The 21,195-nt window shown below is 43.0% G+C and overlaps 1 protein-coding gene across 10 annotated transcripts in view; it reads left to right on the top strand.

Moving 5' to 3' along the window:
* The window catches only part of AAK1 (AP2 associated kinase 1), a 163,290-nt gene that overhangs the window by 42,400 nt on the left and 99,695 nt on the right, over positions 1–21,195 (top strand). The window lies entirely within an intron of this gene.

Here is a 21,195-nt window from a genome sequence, read left to right as displayed (position 1 = left end):
ATTCTTACACATTCTTGAGGTCTTTGCACTTTTCTGTTTGTTGTTAAAACAATCACATTTTATAATTTTATATCTAAATTACATGTTTTAAAATTTTTTATGTCTGGTAGGACCAGCTTCCCCCCATCCCCACCCACCATTTGACAATTTCAGTATTCTAGTTATCTTTTTTCCCTAGATGAAATTTAGATTTATTTATTTATTTATTTATTTATTTATTTATTTATTTATTTAAGATTTTATTTATTTATTTGACAGAGAGAGAGACAGCCAGCGAGAGAGGGAACACAAGCAGGGGGAGTGGGAAGGAAGAAGCAGGCTCCCGGCGGAGCAGGAAGCCTGACGCGGGGCTCGATCCCAGGACTCTGGGATCATGCCCTGAGCCGAAGGCAGATGCTTAATGACTGAGCCACCCAGGTGCCCCGAAATTTCGAATAATTTAGCTCTAAACAAAAGTAACCTATTGAAATTTTAGTTTTAATTTTCATTTAGTTCAAAATACTTTCTAATTTTCCTTTTGATTCTGTGTTTGACTCATAGATTATTTAGAAGTGTTCTATTTAGTTTCCAAATATTTGTGGATTTCCCCAGACATCTTTCTGTTATTGATTTCTAGTTTAGTTCCATTTAAGATCATGTTTGATTTAAATCCCTATAAATATATTGAGAATTGTTTTATGGCCATTGAATATGACATGTCTTGGTCTTCTGTGGGCACTTGAAAAGAATGTATTCTGTTGTTAAATGGAGTGTTCTATGAATGTCAATTAGGTCAAGTTGGTTATTAGGTCAAGTTGATTGGTAGTGTTGTTCAAGCCTTTTATTTTTTAAATTTTATTTATTTATTTGACAGAGATAGAGACAGCCAGTGAGAGAGGGAACACAAGCAGGGGGAGTGGGAGAGGAAGAAGCAGGCTCATAGCGGAGGAGCCTGATGTGGGGCTCGATCCCACAACGCCAGGATCACGCCCTGAGCTGAAGGCAGACGCTTAACCGCTATGCCACCCAGGCGCCCCTTTTCAAGTCTTTTATATCCGTATCGCTTTTCTGTTTATTTGTTCTATTAATTATTAAGGGAAGGATATTAGGATCTTTGACTGTTATTATAGATTTGTCCATTTCTCCTTGCAGTTCTGTTAATTTTTGCTTCATGTATTTTGAAGTTCTGTTATTAGGTAGACATTTAAGAGTATGTTCTGTCGATGAATTGACCTCTTTATGATTATGAAATGACCCCGTAATATGCTTTGCTCTGAAATCTACTTTGTCTGATAGTAATATAGTCTCTCCAGATTTCTTTTGATTAGTGTTAGCATAGCATATTTTTTCCATCCTTTAACTTACCTGTATCTTTATATTTAAAGTGGGTTTCTTATAGGCAGCATATGGTTGGATCTTTATTTTTTATCCAGTCTGACAATTTCTACATTTTAATTGAGGTGTTTAACATGTATTCATTTTTTTTTTCTCTCCGGCTACTTTTATACATTTTGTTTTTGAGGTTCATCCATGAACTCAGTATCCATATAAAGGTAGTTCATACCTTCTTATTTCTGTGTAGTATTTCATTATATCAACACACCACAATTTATTTATCCATTCACCTTTTTTTAAGATTCATTTTTTTATTTGAGAATTTGAGACAGTGAGGGAGAGCACGAGCAGAAGGGGCAGAGGGAGAGGGAGAGAGAATCTCAAGCTGACTCCATGCTGAGTGCAGAGCTCGATGCAGGAATTGATCTCAGGACCCCAAGATCGCGACCATAGCTGAAACCAAGAATTGGGGGCTTAATCAACTGTGCAACCCAGGCGCTCCTATCCATTTGCCCTTTTTTCTTTTTTTTTTTAATTTATTTTATTTTTATTTGTCAGAAGTCGAGAAGGAACAAGCAGGGAGTGGCAGGCAGAGGGAGAAGCAGGCTCCTGGCTGAGCAAGGAGCCAGATGTGGGACTCGATCCCGGACCTGGGATCATGACCTGAGCTGAAGGCAGATGCTTAACTGACTGAGCCACCCAGGCACCCTTCCATTTGCCTTTTGAAAGACAGTTGGATTTTTCCAATTTTGGTTGTTAATATCCTCATGCAAGTCTGTGTGTGGACGTTTGTTTCATTTCTTTAGGAGCAGGATTGCTGGCTCATAGGGTAAGTGTACATTTAACTTTGGAAAAATAGTCTTTTATGAAGTTGTACGTTTTACATTATTTCTAGCAATGTGTGAAAGTTTCTGTTGCTGTATATTCTCACCAAGTTCTTGGATTGTCAGTCTCTTAATTTTGGAAAGCTGTAGATTTTTGTGTGTGTTGGTTTTATAACTAGTTTTCTTACTTAACTTTTATTAGTTATTTTTTTATGTAATTGAGTTTTCCAGAGAGACAGTTACATCATCTGTAAGTAATGGAAGTTTGATCTGAACATTTTCAGTATTTCTCCTTTAGTTTTTCTTCTGGCTGAATTTCATTGACTTACACTTCCAAAATAGGTTTAATAAATCTGAAAAAGAATTTTGTCAGAAGAATTAAAATTGAAATATGTTGGCATTCTTTGGAAGAGTTGAAAAACTCAAAACAACTCATTCTTTAGTGATGTAGTGTGAATGAGTGTTTCTAAGTTGTTAGTTAAATATCTGTAGGCTCATTTTGAAGGTTAAGCAAATTCTCTAAGTTTGTCCCCATGACAGGTACAAGTGTGTAAAATCCTTTAAAGCATTTTAGTGACCTATTTATGTTACATGTTGTAGAAATTCTATGATGGATTTTTTTAAAGATATATATTCAGTTCTTATAGTTACCACCTGCCTGGCACAGTCATTGTCAACATTTATGAGTTAACAGGTATGGCTTTGTAATTCTAGGATATGTATGTGATAGATCATTGCCTAGAGCAGGGTTTTTCAATCTTGACACTATTGACATTTAGGGCTGAATCGTTTTTTGTTGTGGGGTCCTATCTTGTGCATTGTAGGACATTAGCAGTATTCCTGGCCTCTACCCACTTGATGCTGGTAGGTCCTGCCACCACCCCCACCCAACCTACCTCACCCCCCAAACCAAAAATGTCTCCAGACATTACCAGTTGTTTCCTCTGGGGGGCAAAATAGCCCTCTCTTGAGAAATAGGCCTTGGTGTGACAGACCTTGAAGTGGGTTTAGGCACTACCTAACAAGAAACACTGGCAGGACATGAGATTAGTTCATTGGCTGATGGAATGCTCTAATGGACCATTTCTTGATAATTGTATTCTAGTCTAGAGATCGGAGAAACAGGAAGTTTGCAAGACTAGTCTTCCTTTTGTCCCAGTTTGTGGATTCCACAAGTCACTTGGTTCCTGTGCCTCACTTCCCCATCTTCTCTTATTGACCGCCCCTTTGGGAAAGCAGAACCAGGAGAGGGTAACTGGGAGGTATTAATAAAATGTTAGGAAAGTTATCAGCAGATCGCTTGATGACATCTTGCCCCAACTTTCCTATTTAAGCCCATTAGACTGTCTTGTGGTCATTGTGGTTTGAAATATAGAACCAACTCTAACTCTCTTGGTTCCAGAATAAAGTGATTTATAAGTCATTTACACAGACTTCTTCCTCAAACGTGGTCTTATTTCTCCTGCCCTGGTTCACTGCGAGCTGTAGGAATGGTACTTCTGTGCTCTGGTGGCTTACGGCAGAGTCTCTCACGTGGGATCAAGGTGGTGGTGTGGATGATCAGTGGACCTTTCTGGTTTTGATTGATTTCCAATTAATTTCATGCTCTAATTGAGCCAGGTAACATAAGTCACTGAACTGGACTTCATTTTTTGCTTTGCTGCTGTGACCTTTTGAATTGAGTTCTTTATCTACCTTATGCCTTAAATCTACCTATTTCTCAAAGTCATTGAGAGTATAAAATTGCGGTGATATTTACAATGTTAACCTCTTAAGTGTAAATATTTGAACTACAGTTTAAGTAAACGCTCTATAAAATCTGGACGTACAAAATGGATTTGCCTTTCCAAATCTTTTCCAGCCCTTCAGAATCCATCCAAATTTCCATTTGTCTCCAGAAACTTTCCCTACCAGTTCCACCTAGCATGTGTCTTCCATAGGCTTACAGTTTTTGCTCATTGTCTCACGTTTTATCTCTCCAACAAAGCTGTAAATTTTTTTTCGGGGAGGTAGGAGTGGGAATTGGAAGGGACATCGCATTTTCGTGTAATAATAAATCCCTTTTATGCTTTATCATTCGATCTTCCTACTAACTCGAATATCGTTAAAAAGATTGTTAGAAAAGATATAATTATTCCCATTTACAACTGTGAAAATGGAGCTTTAGAGAAGTTGAGACTACCCAGTGCTAACCAGTTAATGGTTGGTTAAGCCAAGGATAATATCTATTAGATATTGGGATTCCTAACTAGAGAAATTGTTCAAACCTAAAAACTGTTTTTGATTTGCCATTATGTTTGCAAGGTGCAGAATCTTAGTGTTGCCAGTTAAAGTATTGAGACATCTAAGCCTGCTATATTAAGTAGGCTGTGTACAAGGTTAGTGGGGATGGCTTGTGCTGAATCACTCCTGCCCTGGCTCTGTCCTCCAGGAAGGACAGGCACTGCGGAATAGCAGTCTGGGGGTGGGTGTGCAGACTGTGATCACACAGCAGCTTCTCTATAGAGCCTTCTTGGAAGGTGTGCTCTTTCCTGTTCTCGGGCACATTTGCTGACCAAAGTCCCCAATATCCTCTGCTTTAATCCTTAGCATTGCTGCTGCTACCGATAGAGCTTTGTGATAATACCAGCTAAAACTGAGTGTTTTAGGGACAGGTTCCAGTATGCCCTGAAGTGACCAGGAAGTTAGTATGCCTCAACCAGCGTGGAAACCACAGAGAATGGCTCTGCTGGTGTAAGAGGATGGAGCTCACAGAATAGAGAATGAAGTTCCCAGCTTGTCTGCATGTCTGACCTCTGTTGTTGGTTTTCCCATGCATTGAACAGTCATAAAGAGGTTTTCGACTTATTCCCAAGGCCTGGCAGAGCTAGTTTCTATAGATTATTTTATCAGAACCAGTTGGACAGTTTGGGTTTTTTAAAAATCATATTGCTTGTCTTTCTTCTGCAAGATCAAATGGAAGCTCCCTTGAAACCATCTAGGAGCTGCTAACTGCCCTGTGCCGGAACGGCTAGTCCAGGTGCTCTCTTATCTGTACTTGGTGCCTGGGGCAGGTCGTGCCAGGAGGGTGCTTCTCCTTTCAAGGACGCTTAGCACCCAACACTCCTTTACCTTCTTTAATCTGGAATATTGTGTATCTCTTCCGTTCACATCCCCTAGGTTTCCTTTTCCTGCTGATGTTCTTTCTAGGTCTAGGCCCTGTACCTCAGTACTTGACCATTAGCCATCTTCAGAGTTCAGCAGTCGTATCATCTGCTCTGTTCAGAGTACAGTCGGCAAATTATCTGGGCTCTCTGATTTATTCCTGACTTTGACAGGTCTCCACCTAGTGTTAACTACTCTAAGTAAACTGTTTAACTCCTGTCCAACCTGATGGATCTGTGCCCCCCGACCTTGACCAAAGCATTCAGCAAAAACCCTGGTTGCTCATCGGTACGCTGACCCTTAACACCAGATGACACTAGGGATGGCTTTGTGGTGAGGTTATGAGACTGTTTCCCGCCCCCCTTGCATACCATATGAGTATTTGTTTATGTGTCTCTCAAGACCGAGTCCACCTTTTTTAAAAGACATCTAAAAAGTGACAGAAAATCAGAAGCTGCGTTTTTGGGTAGCTGTTCCTTCATTTGTTCTGTTGGAGATCCTGACTGAGCTCTTTATAAAATATTCTTCTACAAAATGTACTGGCATAGGACTAACAACTGTAAACCTTGATCTACAGTTCAGGTGTGCCATTTGATAAAAATAAATAATGTGGAAGAACTCAATAAAACTAGCCTGTTTAATGGAAGCATCATAAAAACTTGTGTGTGTGGGGAAAAAAAGCCTGTAGCTGTGGTAGCAAGTATAAAACAAGTGTCAGGACTGAGGAGTCATAAAATTACACAGCTCAGCACCAAGGGATGGTTTCACGGATGCTCGGATGTCATAGCCATCCAAGACCAGGCCTCATTTTGACCATTCAGGCAGTAGGATTTCTGGATACTTGCATCATCAGAAGCCATCTTTTACAACAAACCATTATAACGTATCAAGAGTCATTAGTTAAGAAGAAGATGGGTTTAGTGTTCCTTCTTATTATAAGGGATGGAGAAACTGATGCTCATTACAAATATTGAAATTGGAGCAAAGTTTGTATCAGCAGAGCTCCTGTAACCAGAGTTTTACTGAAGACGGCAGGCGGTGTCCAACACCCATCTAATGCGCATTACTTAGGGAGGAAGGGGGTAAGGGGAGATGGGGGTGAACATCTGTTGGCTGCTTCTGCTGTTGGGTATGTGCCAGGTGCTTTGTGACACTGTCTTCTATAATCTTGATTAACACCTCAGTGGAGTAGCTGGTGGTTCCTTGTTTTATAAATACGCTGAGGTGACATTACCGTGGAGTGCTTGCACTGGGGTTTGCCTCCAGTTCTGACTCCAAAGTGTGGCTCCTTGCTACCCTATGATCCAGCCATTGCACTACTGGGTGTTTACCCCAAAGATACAGATGTAGTGAAGAGAAGGGCCACATGCACCCCAATGTTCATAGCAGCATTGTCCACAATAGCTAAATCGTGGAAGGAGCCGAGATGCCCTTCAACAGATGACTGGATTAAGAAGATGTGCTGTAACATGGACAGCACTGGAGGAGATAATGCTAAGTGAAATAAGTCAGGCAGAGAAAGACAATTATCATATGATTTCTCTCATCTATGGAACATAAGAACTAGGAAGATCAGTAGGGGAAGAAAGGGATAAAGAAAGGGGGGGAATCGGAAGAGGGAATGAACCATGAGAGACTATGGACTCTGAGAAACAAACTGAGGGCTTCAGAGGGGAGGGGGGTGGGGGAATGGGATAGACCGGTGATGGGTAGTAAGGAGGGCACGTATTGCATGGTGCACTGGGTGTTATACACAACTAATGAATCATCGAGCCTTACATCGAAAACCGGGGATGTACTGTATGGTGACTAACATAATATGATAAAAAATATTATTAAAAACAAAACAAAAAGAAAACAAAGTGTGGCTCCTTAGAATGAGGCAGCTTGCTTTAGAAAAGGAAAGCTGCTGATTTTGGCGGAAAGGCTGGCGGTAAGGACTTAGTCTCAATTCCCTCCTTTCGTAAAGATTGCTGCATTCGAAAGCAGGGTTCGTTAGTTTCCAACACCAGTTATTATGATCACCTGTGTCTTTTAGGCTCCCCTATGGAGATTTCAGAAAAACAAAACAAAACACCAAAACCCCAAAACAAACCCACCACCCTGAGGATTCGGAATCTCAGTGGGTTCTGGCTGTGGGGCTGGGACTTCCAGGGTGATTGTGATGTGCTGTTGGGCTTAAGAAATGTTTCTATAGAGAGAACGATGACATGGATGTGAGCCCTAGAGTGGCCCTGGAGGTAAGATCGCCTGCCTTCTTGTGAGCGGAAACTGAGGCCCAGAGAGCTCAGAAGCCAGATATTTTTTCATTCAGTATAGCACTTACCCGGCATTGTCTGTTTGTTGTTTTAGGTGATTCAAAAAATGCAAAAAACCCCCCACTTTCCCTGCCTTTGAAGAGTTTTTAGCTAAAGGCCACGTAGTTGGTGAGCGCAGTGCCACAATTGGAATCTAGGTTTCGTGGCCTCATTGGTGTTTTAAAGCCTTTTGAATGTTACCATTGCCAGGTCGTCTTTGAGATCTCTCCAAGCTGGGTAAGTGGTTGCTGTTACACTGTGGTAAGTGGCCACCAAAGCCCACGGCTCCCTGTCCCAGAAGTCTCCTGCCTGCCTTTCTGCCTCATTACCAGCCTGGTATTCAACCACCCATTTTGCTGTAGGTTCACAGCCCCACAGCTTTTTAGTTGACTGCTTTGTTCTTGATTCATTTTTAAGTGTCTCACCTGAAAAAGGCCTGAAAAGCTGCACAATGATTATTTTAGGAATGTGATGCTTGGACAAAACCTGCCCTTTGGTGGTCATCGTGATCTCTTTGCTGTGCTTTCTAATTAGTTCACAGTCGTCTGACTCATCCTACAGTGTTTTTGTGGGCTGCATACTTTTCAGAGTTTTTCCCAGACCTCTCGGGACAGTGAACACAGCAGAGGGCAGGGAGCCATTCTTTCCAGTCACTGGGGAGGGAAGGAGGAAGGCAGTGTGTGTGCCCAGCACTGTGCGAGACCCTTTCCCGTGCATTTTTTTTCCTTTAATGCTTCTCAGTAGCCTTGGGGAAGAAGTTTTCTGTACCTGAGAAACATGGGTAATAACTGAGCCTTACAGAAGTTAAGTAACTTTGCTAAGGTTATGTAAACAAGTTAAGTTTTGTTGCTAGAAATCCAACCATAGAGCCTTCCGACCTAGAGACCATGCTCTTTTCCTTAGACCACATGCCACATCATATGTAAAGCTTTTGCTCTAGTCCAGACCTACTTTTTGGATAAGTGACTCTCAATTTGATTTCTGATATCCTCAGTAGGTTTTAGAAATCGAGGCTTTGATTTAACCATCCAGGAGGGATATAGTAATTGGGACAGGACTCCAGGCAGAGTAGCATTAGGTGTCATAGTCTGAGAATTGTGGTGAGGCGAGGCACTGAGCCCGTAGGCCAGCCCAGGCACCCCAGGAACAGCAGTTTTGATTTTGGGTGAAGGGAGCAGTGATTTTTGGAGTGTGGCTAACTCCAGGAGAAGCAAAACCAGCGTGGGGAAGCTGCATTGCGAGTAGGGTGGAAGGCTTCTGATTTCTTGGGGATGGAGGGGCTGTAAACGAGATCTCTGAGTGCCTAGAGTTGGAGGTCTTGGGAGATCAAAGACTAAGCCTGATTTGATGCTGACCTGGGGTCTTACCGGAAGTAGCAGTTGCTCCGTGCTTCTGGACACCATCTTGTGCAGTCTTTAGCTTGGCGATGAGTTGTTGAGAGCCTGACATGACACGTAAATGTGATGGAGTATCCTGTAGAAGTTGAATCATGTACTGTAACGTGTATTTAATGGAACCAGTGCATCTGGGGTTTGGCATGAGTCTATGTGACGGGTTGTGAGACCGAGGTACCAAGACAGAGTTATCCATAAAAGTCTGGACTACTCAACGCTGAAGCTAAAAGCAATATTTGACTCTTACCCCTCCCACACTCTCTTACGCTGTTTCTTTTCCTTTATCAAAACGTGGTATGACTGTGTTCTCAAGAGTGAATTATAATTAAAGTAACCACAGTGTAAAGCTCATCAACCCAGGGTCTCCGAGTGAAGTAGAGAAGCTGGTTAGAGAAGAGGTATTATGTAATGACCTAATTATGAGGCCTACCATCTGCTTAGCAGTCACGCCTGCCTGGTTAGGGTTCCCTGACTGTGTTTTTCAAGGAGGATGCTAGATTGTTCAGGGAGATATATATATGTAAGTGTGTGTGTGTGTGTGTGTGTGTGTGGTAGGTACACAACACTAGAAATACTACTGCCTTTCTTGAAGGAGGTTTGTAGGTTGTGGGGGGAGGAGTAGAAACAGCCTTGGAGGGCTCCTAAGGAGATGTTACCCATTAGCGTGAAGAACACTGGTAGAAGGTTAATTATTCTGTAGAAGAGGCCCCACTTATTAGAGGAGAGGCAGTCGGGAGAAGGTGACTGTCAGGATGTGGCCAGATACCTCTAGTCTACCTGGAGAACAACTGAGACATTTTTCTCCATTTAGGAGAAAAAGCGAAATATCCACTTTGTTTTTTCAGTGGGTGGTTTCTACTAGAGATGGAAACATTAAATCCAGGATCCTGAAAATATAGGATGAGTCAGTAATAGAACTGAAATGCAAAGCACTGTGCACAGGGCACCTGATGAGTGAGTTGCCTCTGAAGGGACGTAGGTCCAAGAATCAATGAAGAAACCATACAGATAGCAGGAAAGTGGCAGGTGAAGGGACTGTGTCTTTGGACCTTCAGTGGGTATTGTGCTCAGCTGGAAAGGAGGCTTTGGACTGTGAGCCATGAGGCGAGACCCAGGATAGTGAAGTGACACACTGTTTGTACACTAGACAATAGGGAGTGACTTACTTTCAAGGAAAATATCAAACTTCTGTTTTTCTTTTGAAAATATCAAACTTTCTAAACTTTGTTTAGGAGAATCTTTTTCTTTTTTATTTGTCAGAGCACAAGAAGGGGGAGTGGCATGCAGAGGGAGAAGCAGGCTCTCCACTGAGCTAGGAGCCCGATGCTAGACTCCATCCCAGGACCCTGGGACCATGACCTGAGCCAAAGGGAGACGCTTAACTGAGCCACCCAGGTGTGCCTTTAGGAGAATCCTTAACAGAAAATCTCTTTGCCTTCAGGTTTTAAAAATGTGCCTATATCAAGATAATCAGCACGTGATTGAAGTGAACATCCCAAAGGAAGCAATGTTTTCCCAGTTCCTACCCCTACTCCCACCTATCAGAGAGCTCTTTAAAATTTATTTTCTTCTACTGCCCAACTGCTAGTTTCCAGTATGAAAGCAATATTATCTTTTAAAGAATAATAATTCGAAGTCCTGGATAGAATTTAGGAGCTCATTTGATGTGTTTCATATCCCTAAAGAATCATCAAAATATGGCAGATACCTCGCTCTAAATGTCAGATGTTTTCCTGTCCTTTTAATCCAATGCCATACTTTTATTTTACATATAAGGAAATGGAGGCCCAGAAAAGTGTAGTGACTTGCTCAAGGTCATAGCTTGTCATTTGTGGAACTTGGACCAGAACTCGGTCTCCTGACTCCTAGCCTGTTCTTTCTCTTGCCCCTTGGTATCTCTCATGTGGAGATTTATTTGAAGTGTTGCCAGGAGTTCTGTGGCGGGGACAGTCACACATGACTGCAGCGGATATGTATTCCAGCGCAGTCTATGGACAGAACCCTTTGGATGTGATGTGGGCTCTCTCACTGGTGTCCACTACAGCAGAGTTCTCAGAGCAGCAGGGCAGACTTTGAAGGTGTTGGACATCAGTGTTCTTTTTCCAGGAGTTTGCCAAGACTTTGGAGGAGAAAGCTTTATTTCTACACCTAAGTCTGCCTCTTATCTTTGACCACCGCTTCTTGTTGAACCCCATGTCTCTCTCTCTCTCTTTTTTAAAAGATTTTATTTATTTGTCAGAGAGAGAGAGCACAAGCAGGGGAGCGGCAGGCAGAGGGAGAAGCATGCTCCCCACTGAGCAAGCAGCCCAACGCGGGACTCAATCCCAGCACCCTGGGACCATGACCTGAACTGAAGGCAGACACTTAACCGACTGAGCCACCCAGGTGTCCCTGAACCCCGTTTCTGAAACAACTTCGGGATAGCCTTTCTCTTTTGCCCGGCTTTCCTAGCATTCAGACTTGAGCTGGAGCGGACATCTGGCAAAGAGGTTTCTCTGTAGGATCTTGAATAGCTATTTAAGCTGTGGATTATGGCATATTTTGTTTTTCCCAGCGGCAGTTCTTTTCAGGAGAATAGGAATTTGCAGTCATTAGCTTCCTTTCCTCAACAGAGACAGCTAGCATGGCCAGACTTCCTTGCTGTTTCTCTTACCCTAAAACCACTGGTAGGCTTCGTTTAAGTTAGGCACACACAGAAAAATAGATCTCAGGGCCCCACCCAGGCCTACTGAATCAGACTCTTTATCAGCATTTAGCTATTTACCAAGTACTATATCAGTGATGTAACATGTTCTTTGTATATTGGATACTTAATAAGTGGCTTAAGAATTTCTCTAGAGCCTCTTGGGAGGACGAAAGGTTTTGTTTTTTAGAACACTTAGTGCACTAACGTTCAATGTGGCGTTGAAGGTGAATCTTTTTTTCAGCAATGATATAAGAATGAATAGTGAAAAGCATTCTCTAAATATGTTCTGAATTGCGCCATTTGAAAATGGACAGGCTTACCTGCAGAGTGTCAAATGAGTTCTACTAAAAAGCAGAGAAATGTTTTAATTTAGGGCTTTAAGAAAGGAAACAATTTTAAAATGTATACTTAGGGTAAACCGATTGAAAATTGACATGAATAAAACACTTTCTTTGTGTTAAAATAGATATTCTATTTGTTTTTAAACTCCGCGTCTTTTAGGGGCGCCTGGGTGGCTTAGTCGGTTAAGTGCCCAACTCTTGATTTCTGCTCAGGTCATGATCTCAGGGTCCTGGGATGGAGCCCTGGGTCAGGCTCAGTGCTCAGCAGGGAGTCGGCTTTAGGAGTCTCTCCTTCTCTCTCTGCCTCACCCCCCCAAATAAATAAATCAGTCTTAAAACAACAACAACTCCGCATCTTTTAAAAACTTGGTTATTAAAAAGCACAGTCCTAAAATATGCATTTGGCTGTCCATGATTTTGCACATACTGGATATAGAAATCTCGCATATTCTACCTGAAAATTGTAGCATGTTAATGTTTACTGTCCTCATAGAGTTTATCTAATTCATCTTCTACTTTTACGGATGGGGAAGCTGAGCTCCAATGAGGAAGGGTGAGTTAATCCAAAAGTGTTAATCAAGACTTTCTATAGGCACATGATAGTTAGCTACTCAACTAGCTGACATATAAAAAGGAAAATTATAAAGAGACAAGGTAGGGAGGAGTCTGACATGGAACCTGGGAGCGTGTGTGCCGCTGACCTTCGGGAAGGGGCTGAGATCAGGAGCAAGATGGCTTTCAGGAGTTTCTGTCTCTCTGTCTCTCTCGCCTCTCTGCTTTTTTCTGCTTCTGTGTTGGTCTTTTCGTTCTTCCATGTGGACCCACCCTGTTCATTTATTCGTGTGGCTCAATATGGTTTACTGTATACCTCCCACTTTTACTTACAGTTTAAGTTGCCTTCCCAGACTTACACCAAATTCCACTTCTGTGGGAGAGAGAATCTGGTTGATCAAGCTTGGGTCAGCTGGTTCCAGCACCTCTGACAAGGTGGAGCTGAAGTTATTCTTTAGTCCCATGTGACTGGAGGAGAGGAAATATCCAGAGGAAGGTGAATCACTGAGTTGGGCAGATACCCCACAGCTTTTTGGAGAGTACACTAATAAATTGTAGCATTCTAGGGGAAGAATGAGGATGATCTGAAATAAGGCAATGGCAATGAGTGTGGGAAGAAATAAGAAGATTTGAGAGAGATGGAGAGAAATCAGTGAGCTCTGGTAATTAGTCGGATATTGGGGAATGGGAGTTGTTGAAGATAGAAAATGGGGTAGGGGGTGGTCACAATCACAGTAACAGGGAACACAGGAAAGGAGGCTTGGGAGGTATGAGGGGGGCAGATGGGGCTTGATTTCAGTTTTAAATATGTTGACTTGGGAGTGCCTGTGAAAATTACAGGTGGAAATGTCTGTCAGGTTAATTGAGTAAGTCAAAAATGTATGGGTCTGGAGCTCTGGGTAGAGTTGTCAATATTATGAATGTAATTAAAGGATGCTTAATGGGTGAGCTCGCCCAGGGAGCATTTACAGAGCGAATAGAGATGACTCAGGACTGAACCCTGAGGAAACACTAGCATTTAAGAAGCAGGAAGAGGGGCGCCTGGGTGGCACAGCGGTTAAGCGTCTGCCTTCGGCTCAGGGCATGATCCCGGCGTTATGGGATCGAGCCCCACATCAGGCTCCTCCGCTATGAGCCTGCTTCTTCCTCTCCCACTCCCCCTGCTTGTGTTCCCTCTCTCGTTGGCTGTCTCTGTCTCTGTCAAATAAATAAATAAAATCTTAAAAAAAAAAAAGAAGCAGGAAGAAGATGAGGCATTCTAAAGGAGATTAAGAAGTGGACAGAGATGTAGGAATATGTAATGGCCTTTCCTTTTGGAAGCCCAGTGGAAAGAGTGCATGATTCAGGAGTGTCACCAGTGAAAAGTGCAACATGGTTGGCATGTGACACAACACCTGAAAAGCAACCTACTGGACTGAGCCCCGGAGAGGGTCGTGCAGAGGGCAGAGACCAGATGACAGGCGGCTTTTAAATGACTGGGAGGTAGAATGTGCAGAGAGAAGAGTATTAGACGTTAAAAATGTCTGGTTATAAAAGAGAAGAAAGGGGTGGTAGTTAGGTGGGCGAAGAGATTGCTTTTCCTTTTTTCTTGTTAAGATCGGAGAGACTAGAGCATGTTTAAATACTGGTGGGAAAGAGGCAGTAGGGAGGTGCCACTGGAGATACAGGAGATGAGGCACAGTTTCTGGAGTGAAGTCCTTAGTGAGGGAGTGATGGGCTCCAGGGACAGGAGGAGGGATGGAGGCAGGCTGGCTGATGGAGGGTAACTAGGAAGAAGGAGTGGTGTGAAAGTCAAGGACACTAGCTGGATTCAGGACTTTCTGGGACTCTAGAACTCTTGGTAGTTTGGGGAGATGAAAAGGGAGGAGTTGAGCCCCTTTTAGTGTTGAGATTTTTAAAATGATGCTTTTGACCCTGCAAATAATTTTAGAAATGAAAGTGGGTGTCTGTGCTACATAGATCAGTGGGAGTTGGGGGGAAGGTGGTTCACCTGGGAATAGGATCTCCTTGCACTTGAACTCTTATCTGAGCCAGGTTCTAGACGTGCTCAGCATTGGAGACTCTGGTTTCCTTAGGATTGAATCACTAATTGCAATGAAGCAGGCTCAGACCAGTCAGCATCTCTTAATAGTCAGCATTCAGAGATAAGTCTAAAGGCATCTTTCGGTTCAAAATTTCACTGAAAATAGTTCCCACAACCCCACATACTCTTACTAAATAGTCCTGTTGGGATGTGTGTGTGGTCTGATTTTGTCTAATGCCAACTGCTTTTTACTTCATCCCAAACCCCAAGCCCTTGACATTGCCATAGTGAGTTACTGCTGGAAAGCTGAGAGGTAAGGCTCCATGATCCCCTCTACGGCCCTGGGAGTGGGAGGGAAGAAGGACAAGGAGTTCCTCCCCAACAGAGGCCTTCCCCTCCAACTGAGACCACACTGCCCAGGGAGCCTGAATTCCCCAGGGTGCCTTAGTGAAGGTGAAGGTGAAAGTGATACCCAAGGCTAGTGAAAAGAAGTAGAATTTAAGAATAAGATTAGTATCTTCACTGTCCTCACTCCCTCCCCAACCTAAAGTGCTAGTCCCCAACCAAATCTGCTGCCGCTTCGTCTGGGTCTCTTATGCCTCCTGTGGAAGCAAGTGTGGTAGGGATAAGGAGGGGTCTCTTGCCAGTACCTGGCCTTCTTTGGTAGATTGTAACCCGCCTCCCGCTGTTGGAGTGAATACAGCCGGACTAGAGAAGAGGGGTTAGGGCCGGGAAGGAAGGCGTGTAACCAAAGCTTTGTAGCTGAGATCCCTCCCACAGTCTGCTTCTGCGGCAGCTGGCCGCTCGGGGAAATGATCTCTTTCACTGTGCTGGAAGGTAGAAGATGATGTGCTAAAAGCTGGCGCACAGTCGCTACTTGGCTGTCTCCCATATTGTCACTCGGCTCTCCTTGTGATGGGTGGGTGGGGGGGTTACCTAGAATGGAGCCCGATTGGAGTGTCAGGGCACCATTTCTCACTCACAGTCGGGGAGTAAATTCTACAGAGGAGCCTGGGTCCTCAGGACAGCACAATGGCCCACTCTTAAGTGCATGGTACCAGAGGTCAGATAACGAGAAGTTCAGTGAATTCTTTGCTTTGCTGAATCCTGCTTTTCTTTATTGGTGAAATGAGACTTGAGTCTCTGAATGGACAATGAGAAAATCACAGTCGAATAAGCTGGGGGAGCCTTTGGAAGCCTGGTAGGTGGGCTTTAGGAAATGAGTGTGTGAGGCACAGAATCAGGGCACTGGGCACGTGCCTGGGTTATTGGGGTTCTGCTGCTTACAGAGTGAACCTGTGCTTCCCCATTGGGTAAATGCATATAATAATACTTGCCTCACAGGATTGTCATGAGGATGCAATTAGATGATGCATGTGAAAGTGCTTGGCACAGAGCTGAATCTCAGTAGTGCTATTTTTGGATGTGTCCTAAACAGATGTGCTATAAAGTGGCTGGAAGATGGAAAGATCTGATGGAGAACAGGCCATGTAGCGTTGTATTGTGTGTATGTTTCTTTACCTTATATTCCCATTATATTTGTGTTCTTACTAGAGCAGTTGCTCAGACTGCTGTCCTGATCGATGGTGCTTCTGTGATCATTGACTTGATCTCTTGAGCTCTTGAGCTCTAGAGGTCGTTTTTATCTAGACATATGTGCCTCTTCCCATCACCGTGAGGACTCAGACCTTGACAAACTTCTCATAAGCATGGTTAATTGAGCTTATTATTATAGTTAATTGTCATTCCCTTGCTTCCTAGATGTTTACATGTGTATCGTGTGTCCATGCTGCCATTAAACTCAAGCGTAATTGTTAACGAACACATTTTTTAAGTAGCATTCTGTTAAGGACTGATGCTTCTTTTATGGTTGAGTGGGGGTGTCAGTCGTTGTGTATTGTATATTTTCTGAATAGAAAGGAGTTTCCTATTTTGATCCCAGGAAATCACTGAAGAGAAAGGTTGGGCTGGAGTTGGGTTGGGGGAGCCTGGGACAGTGCATGGGGCTCTCTCAAGGCCATCACCACTCTTCCGTTCCTACTTAGTACTGCCGTCAGACCAGACAGGCACTGGTCCACCTCACTGCCCTGGCTGCGATGGAGGGGTGCAGACATTTTCCAGGAAATTAGCCAGTCAGGATTTTGGTAAGCACAGAAACACATTTTTTTGAAAAGGTTTTATTTATTTGAGGCAGGCAGAGGCAAAGGGAGAGGGAGAGGCAATCTCAAGCAGACTCTGTGCTGTGCGTGGACCCTGAGATCATGACCTGATCCGCAGTCAAGAGTTGACTCTCAACCGACTGAGCCACCCAGGCTCCCCAAGCATAGAAACACATTAATGCAAAGTATCTATGATGAACAAAATATCAGACTTTTAAATAAAAACAGGATCAGTAACAGTGTTGTGCCCAGCCATGTTGGAGCCTGAGGCCAGAGGAAAATAAATATGGATCCTGTCCTTATTTAAAAAATTGAAATTTGAAAAAATAATTGAAATTTGTTGGTGAGTTTTTTGCATGGATGTTCATTTACAAAATATGTTAGTATTTTATTTACTTTGATCACTGAGTTTTTTGGCACTCCCTTAAATTTTGTGCCCAGACAGATACCTCATTCTCCACACCCTACTCCCAGCCCTGGTTTTACATCAAAAGTAGAAGGAATTTTCTCCACATGTAATTTAGTACATTGGTTGGTGCTGGTGTGCTCCTGGTCCTTTTTGAAGACTTACTTTCTTTTTTTTTTAAAGATTTTATTTATTTATTTGACAGAGAGAGACAGCCATTGAGAGAGGGAACACAAGCAGAGGGAGTGGGAGAGGAAGAAGCAGGCTCTCAGCTGAGGAACCTGATGTGGGGCTCGATCCCAGGACTCCAGGATCACGCCCTGAGCTGAAGGCAGACACTTAACGACTGAGCCACCCAGGCGCGCCTGAAGACTTACTTTCTTAACACACCTCCCCAGGTTTGGAGGGCAGGTTTTTCTAAAAAAAAAAAAAAAAAAAAAAAAAAAAAGTTGTTTTTTAAAGACAACTAAAAGAATTTTTTATAACTTAAGAAAGATAAAAAAAGTTGGAGGGACCTGGGTGGCTCAGTTGGTTAAGCGTCTGACTCTTGTTTTTGGCTTAGGTCATGATCCCAGGGTCATGGGATGGAGTCCTGTGTTGGGCTCTGTTCTCAGCGGGGAGTTTGCTTGAGGATTCTCTCTGTCCCTGTCCCTCTGCCCCCCCAAATGAATAAATAAATTCTTTTTTAAAAAAAATATTTTATTTATTTGTCAGAGAGAGAGCATAAATGGGGAGCAGCAGGCAGAGGGAGAAGCAGGCTCCCCGCTGAGCAAGAAGCTGATGCGGGACTCGATCCCAGAACCCTGGGATCATGACCTGAACTGAAGGCAGACGCTTAACTGACTGAGCCACCCAGGCATCCCTGAATAAACAAAACTTTAAAAAATTTGGAAAATAGAGAAAAGGATAAGGATGAAAGCAATAATCTATAATCCCACCATCCATAGGCAATTCAGTCTTTGAAAGTTTTTGCATGTTTTAGTCATAGCACTTTGTTGTATTTTCTTCTAGTCTTTTCACTACACATATGCATTTTCACGTAATTGTGTTCCTAACAAGGCTAGAACTTTGTATCTTGTTTTTTTAAATTTGCTGTATTGTGCACATTTTAGTATTTTAAAATGTTCAATATTTTAATAGCTATACATCCTTCTCCTCACTTTATTTATAGCCTTAACAGTAGTACTGGATACTTGGGTCAAATTGTCCTCCTCTTCTTCCAGGTTGGGTGGGATCCTCCGTTCTTCAGATCTACTTCCCTTCCTTGTTTGGCAGAAACCTCTTAGAACCCTATGACATCTTGGTTTTTCCTAGTGCCTGTCCAGACTCTTGAAAGAGTGAGCACTTTCCTAATCAAGCTTCAGGTATTTTTTTTCCATAGGCTCTGCACTGACCCTGTAGCTTCTTTCTTCAACCCTTTGTTGAGGACTAGAAGATTCCTGTCATTGGTGGATCCACCTTTCTCCCTAACTTACATTTCTCTGTTCTGCTGTGGTTGGTACTCACTTGTTATCAATCTAGTTGATGACCTTATACTCATTTGGTATCTGGGTTTTTTTTTTTTTTTTTTTTTTAAGATTTTATTTGTCGGGGGGGGGGTTGGGGAGAGAGAGAGAGAGCGTGCACAAGCAGGGGGAGGGGCAGGCAGAGGGAGAAACAGGCTCCCCTCAGAGCAAGGAGCCCAATGTGGGACTTGATTCCAGGACTCTGGGATCATGACCTGAGCCGAAGGCAGATGCTTAACTGACTGAGCCACCAAAGGCATCCCTGGTATCTGGGCTGTTAATACTTGATCTCAGCTTCAGTGAAATTTGGTTTCTTTAGGTTTGTTTGGTGCCTGAGTCAAGTCTGATCTCTGCTGTGTCCAAGAGGGCTTGGGAGTAGGCCATCCCTGGAGCTTTACTGTGTCACTTTAATTGCTGCAGAAAGCCAGAAACGGACTCCACAGTTCTGTCTCTCTTCCTGTTTTCCAGCCCCCACTCCCTTTAGAGTCTCTCACTGAATTTCTGTGCCCCCCCTCCAAGGTGTGTCTTGACCTCTCAAGTCTGCCGGGGAGTAGAGGGCAAGGACAGTATGGACACTGGAGCCTGGGGCAGGTTTCTTTCCAGTGCGGACAGTAGTTTCACGTAGAGCTGAGACTAGAGTGAGGTGCTTCCCTCAAGTCCAGAATTTAAGGGGTACCCTAAAACTCAGTAATCAACCTTAATAAAATTTTATGCAATATTTAAAAAATAAAAATGCAAAAAGCAACGACGAACAAAATATCAGAGTTTAAAATACAGGATCAGTTTGGGGAGCATCAACTCTTGATTTCAGCTCAGGTCATGACCTCAGGGTCATGAGATGGAGTTCCATGCTGGGCCTGGAGCCTGCTTAAGATTCTTTCTCCCTCTCTCTCTGCCCCGCCCCAGTTTGTGCTCTCTCTAAAAAATAAAAAAAATAAAATATAGATCAGTTTAACATTGCTGTGCCCAGCCATACTGCAGCCTGAGTCAAAAGGAAAAATCAGTAATACTAACTAACTTTGTCTTTTTGTGCCTATGGGATGTGCCTCTCGGTCCGCTCATTCTAGTCCTGACCTCAGTTGTACAGCAAAGCAGGGGAAGTTTTCCCCGAGTGTAATTCAGTGCCTTGGTCAGTGCTGGTGTACGCCTGATCCTTTTGGAGACTTAACCTTCTTGACAGCCTCTCCAGGTTTGCCCATGCCTGAGCCCTTTTTTCACTTGGTACAAAAGATCCCACCCTGTCTGCTTCCTCTCATTGGGGAGCTAAGTCCTCTTCTCGGTGATGCTTTCTGATAATCCCAGGTAAAAACCATCTTCCTGGCTTTACCAGATAATGAGTGTTCTGGGTGCTGAGGATTCCCCCACTCCTTGACTCCGATCTGTGAGCCCAACAAAAGTTATAATGCAGACCATATTCCCCTGTTCAAATTCCTATGGCTGTCCTTTCCCAAATAGATTTTGACCATTTTCTGCCATAGATCTTTGTGTATGATTGCAGGTTCTATTTTAATGTAAATCTTGTCTTTAACTGAAAAATTCTCACTCTTCAAGTGCAATTTTTAATGCTGTTTTAACATTCTGTTCTGGACACTTTTTGTTAAAGGAGCCCGTATTGGTTAAAATTATTAAAACCTAGGTTGTATCAGAGCTCATGTATTCTGCAGTCATATTGGTACAAGGTTTCTTAGGGTCATCAGGGTCAAGGAACAGAACTTTAATTCAAATTAGATTAAGTAAAAAGGAATTTATTGGATAAATATGGTGGAACCTTCCAGAACCCAATAGTAGGAAGTGAAGCTGGATTTTGTGACTATTGGAAGGTTTTCAGATGGCTCTTTTTTCTGTAACTCTCCCCTTGGAGCCGCATAACCTTGCATTGCAGCTTCTTCCAAGTGTCTGCTCCATTTTCCTGCCCTTTTTTTTTTTTTAACAGAACTTTTTTTTTTTTTTAATTGAAGGATAGCTGACACACAATGTTACATTAGTTTCCGGTGTACAAGGTAGTGATTCAGCAAGCCTATACATTATGCTAGGCTGACCACAAGTGTAGCTAACATCTGTCACCATACAGCACCATTGACTATATTCCCTATATTGTATCTGTTATCCCCACGACTTTTTCATTCTGAGACTGGAAGCCATTTTCTTGCCTCAGGCTCTCAAGGGAGAATGTACACCAGCTGCCCACTCCCGGTCCAGTTCAGTGTGGCTAGGAGAAGGAGGTCACTGGATACAACCTATCTAATCATTATTTCAGCATGGGGCAAAGAGTGTGGTAAGCTAGACCACTGTGTTTTTTACAGTGTATAATAATAAAGTAAAATTTTTGTCCTCTGAAAGAATAAAGTCCTAGTGAGACAGACTGGTACGTAGACAGGTGGGATATAATCAGGGTAAGGAAATAATGTGGGGATGGGCATTCTGTGAGGTGAAAGTTCACAAAGGAGTTCTGGTTTGAGCTCCACTTGTATTTAGAGCCACAAGTTTACTAATGAAACAGAAGACAGATAATCCAGATAGAGAATGCAAGGAAGAAGTATGGAGGCATCA

Source organism: Ursus arctos, unplaced genomic scaffold (assembly GCF_023065955.2).
Source record: "Ursus arctos isolate Adak ecotype North America unplaced genomic scaffold, UrsArc2.0 scaffold_8, whole genome shotgun sequence".
Lineage (NCBI taxonomy): Eukaryota > Metazoa > Chordata > Mammalia > Carnivora > Ursidae > Ursus > Ursus arctos.
This window is presented reverse-complemented; position numbering and strand designations above follow the sequence as displayed.